Consider the following 4,286-nt stretch of genomic DNA (forward strand, 5'->3'; position numbering starts at 1 on the left):
TATATATATGGAGAGAGAGAGAGAGAGAGAGAGAGAGAAACAAAATTAGGTTAAAATGAGTATTTATTAAGGACGGGGGGGGGGGACAAATCACAGCCACCTCAGATTTACATCTTTTCACTCGCGTGTCTCTGAAGGTAGTTTGCCGCAAACGAAAGAGTTGTACTTCCTGTTTGTAGCTGACCTTCCTTCCACAGCCCCTTTGTGGCTCTTTGAGGCCCCATCACTTTTTTCTCTTCAGTAAACGAACCCGTTATGCCACAGTCAGAGATCTGAACTTTGCTGGCTTGTGGATGCCACCACACTGGCAGGTGCTTCTAGCTTTCCACGGGAGCTGAGTGACACTTGTGGGCCTCTTCATGGACAATTCGAGGGTTTCGTAAACCCTCTAAACCATATCTGTGGGCCCAAGGTAGGTAACCTTAACCTAGTACATTCCTTTCATGCCCCACACAAGGCAACATATACGTGTGAGAGAGAGAGAGAGAGAGAGAGAGAGAGAGAGAGAGAGAGAGAGAGAGGAGAAACTTGCTCAAGGTGACCCAGTACGCTTGGATACAATAATCAGGGTGGTATTGAACCCTGGCTCCATCCCCTTCATTCCGCCTTTAGCACCAAGCAGAGTGAAGTCTCTGAGGAAGGATTACTCAGATAGACTCTTCCCTCAAAACGCCTTTCTGTGTCTTCTGTTCTCATCTCCAGACGCGTATCTTCGCTTGGTGTAAGGCTGCGGGCAGAAATGATGGCCCAGAAACACATGCAGACAGGAAACAGGAATGCCCCTGTGTCTACGAACAAGTTAAGAAATGAGAGTGCGTGGGGGAGGGGGGTCATGATAAATAACTCTACAGAGAAAGAACAGCCCTGGGGAAGTCCCAGGAGAGTTGTATCTGGGTCCTGTGCTGTCTCCTCCCCCGTGTGGGTGGGTGGAGTGCCCTTGGTGCCCCACGCGGGGTGCCCTGCAGGTGTGCAGAGGAACCCTTACCCCCTCCAGGCCACGCCTCCCCCTGATCGGCCTCTTTTCTCTAAGCCACCAGCTAAGGCCTGGTACCTCACCCTTGGCACCTGGACCTCTCTGTCACAGCAAAGGGACTTTCGGTTTTGTATATATTGGTTTCGGGTCCATGAGCCACACTCATGGACACACACGTGAAGACCTGCGTGAGCAGCGCCTGGCTCCTTGGTGTCTTCGACCCAGCAGGCGGTGCTCTCCACCGGCACTCACTAATGACGTCATGGAGTAGCGCTCTCGCTTCCCTTCTGTTGCTGGGATTAAGCGATCTGGCCAAAAGCAACTTAGTGGAGGGAAGGATTCACCTGACTTACACTCCCAGGTCCACGGTGGAGGGAAGTCAGGGCAAGAACTCAAGCAGAAGCTTGAAGCAGAAATCATGGCAGAAGGCTGCTTGCTGGCTCGTCCTTAACTTATTCAACCCAAGACCCACCTGCACAGGGAACTGTGCTGCCCACTGTGGGCTGCGCCACTCCCTCTTTATCAGTTAACAAGACAATTCCTCATAGACACGACTACCACCCAATATGATCGGGCGATCTCTCAGCTGAGACGCCCTTCTTGGGTCACTCTAGGCTGTGACAAGGTAACAGTTAAAGCTAACAAAGACATGTGCTTGGGACCTTGGCTCCTGGAATAAATGCCCTCCACTCCTCATTTGACACCTTAGGCCTGAATGCAGCTGGGTGTTTGCTTCACCACCCAGAGCACAGAGGAATGGTGAGCGGTGCCCAGCCCTTCGGAGCAAAGGCTCCACCCAGCAAGAACACATTCCAAACTGGGCACTCTGGAGTTCTAGGTCTTTTTTTTTTTTTTTTTTTTTAACAGCCATAGGAACTGTGAGGGCACCTTGCTCCGCCCCCATCTCCAGCTAGCCTGCCAAGGTTATAAGCCCTGGTTTCCCTTAGGGCTGCAGGCACTAAGGCATGATTAAGGAACTCAGAAACAGGTCCTTCTGCCTTCTGGGCTTGCCTCCAAATAGTGGAGCTGTGCGGAGAGCAGCCAGTTATTCGCACGTGATCTTTCTCCCCCATTTAGTTTGGAGTGGAATATATATATATTTTAACCTGACACCTGCAACGCCATGACAGCCGCTTTGTATAAACTATCTCTCACGAGCAAGGGAACACTGACCAAATAGTCTTTATCCTTCCTCTTATTTTTCTCCGTATTTGGGATGGTGGGAGTCGGGAAGGAGGTGAGAGATTTCTACCACAAAGAAAGCACCGAGGTACAGCCTGTTTTCTCCTCCGGGCGCCTGCTTGGGGAGGGGGCGTGTGGGTGGAAAGCGAAGACACCAACTGCTGGGGCCAGCCTCCTCTGAGCTGCCAGCTTCTCTCCTCTCCCTTGTCCCCAGCAGCAGGAGGTGGAGCCTGGTCACGGATAACTGAGAACCGCAAGAGCAGGAGGCAAGTGAGTTTAGTTCCGTAGGTAGGTGTCTGTTCCTAGGCACTACCTGAGTCCTCTTCAGCGTTCTCCGGCAGTTGCTTCCTCCCGCCCTCCTCAAGTGAAAGGAGCAGCACGGATTTCTTTTGTTTGTTTTGTTTTTGCCTCTTTGCAGACCCCAAGTCTTCAATTTTCTTGCACCAATCACCTTTTGCAGGGGGTTGAGAAATTAGCTGTGATTGGGTAGTCAGGCAGTTGAAGACAGCTGATTGGTGGTTATGGGAGTGGGGAGCGCCCCGCCCATGTCTTATCCTCTTCAGTTACTCGCGAGAGGCTTTTTCACAGAGTCCAGCCTGGGTAGACGTGAGCCATCCTCAAGGCCTGACTGACTAGTCTCTGAGCATTGTGATAGCGACCTCAAAGTCCCTCCCCACCTTACTCAGCCGGTGACTCTGACTTAGCTCACTGCGCCATGGCTTGAGCACTTTGTTGCTGTGCCGGAAGAGGCTTTGCTCTGTCTCAGCTCTCATCCTCCCCAGGCCAGTGCATCGAAGGAGAGTCAGCACCCTGTAAATAGCTGTGCTCCTCGGTGAGTGGCAGGCGCCACACATGATATGTGGCGGTTGCTGCGTGGAAGTGCCCACCTACGGAAACGGTTGGCTTGGTTACAGCATTCCACGGTGGCTCCATCAGGCCGGCTCCACGCCTTCTTGTGGAAGGAACTATTGAATGCCCAGGATTCAGAAGGGTGAGAGACACAAAGGCACGCAGGGTTCCTTATGCAACCCAGCGGGAAATACTATGTCTGCCTGCTATGTGTCACCCTAGTGTGAACTCTGGTACTTGATCTCTTGGAATCCCTAGTTTCCTCATGAATAACAGGGTGATCATAATAATAAATTCTATGTGGAGACCATTTCAAGTGTTGCCTGGCACTCAGTGAGCCCTGGGTACGATTTGCCCTTCTGAACACTAAGCAGCCACTCCGAAGAGTTCCTCACTTCTTGTAACTAGGAGGGGAATTCTTCCTTTTTTCTTTTCCAAAGAACTTTTTCTTTTTTTAAGATTTATCTATGTGGCTGGGTGTGGTGGTGCATACCTTTAATCCCAACACTTGGGAGACAAAAGAAGGTGGATTCCTGTAAACTTGAGGCCATCCTGGTCTACAGAGTGAGTTCCAAGACTGCTAGGGCTACACAGAGAAACCCTGACTTAGAAAAGAAAAGAAACACAGTAAGATTTATTTATGTAAATGTTTAGCCTACATGTATGTATGTGTACTATATATATATGTATAATGCCCAAGAAAGTCAGAAGAGGCTATCAGGTCCCCTGGAGTTGATGTTACAGGCAGTTATGAGGTGTCATATGAGTGCTGGGAACTGAACTCAGGTCCCCCCTGGAGGACTAGCAAGTGCTCATAGCAACTGAGCCATCTCTCCAGCACCCATTTATATTCTTTTTAACTATGGATCTGTATGTGTGGGTGTGTGCACATATGCATAAGTGTATGCCTGTGGAAACCAGAGATGTTGAGTTTCCCTGGAGATGGAGTTACAGGCAGTTGTGAGCTGCCTGACATGAGTTCTGGGATTTGAACTCAGGTCTACAAGAGCAGAATGCCCTTTTAACTACTGAGCCATCTGTCCAAGCCCAATTTCCCTCACCTTGTAGATATTCACGCCTCGGACCCCAGTGGCGACATCTAGTGGAGAGGGTAGCAAGTCACACTTCAAGCATTTCCGATTTTACAGGTCTCAATTCCCATCCCAACTACTCTCCTCTTGGAGTGTGGAAGTGGCCACAGACGGTATGGAAACGATCAGAGAAGCTGTGTTCTAATAAAACTTTATTTATGAAAACAGAAAGCAGGCCAGGTTTATCCACA

The sequence above is a fragment of the Alexandromys fortis genome, unplaced genomic scaffold, assembly GCF_014885135.2.
Source record: "Alexandromys fortis isolate MF-2015 unplaced genomic scaffold, M_Fortis_MF-2015_v1.1 scaffold_16, whole genome shotgun sequence".
NCBI lineage: Eukaryota > Metazoa > Chordata > Mammalia > Rodentia > Cricetidae > Alexandromys > Alexandromys fortis.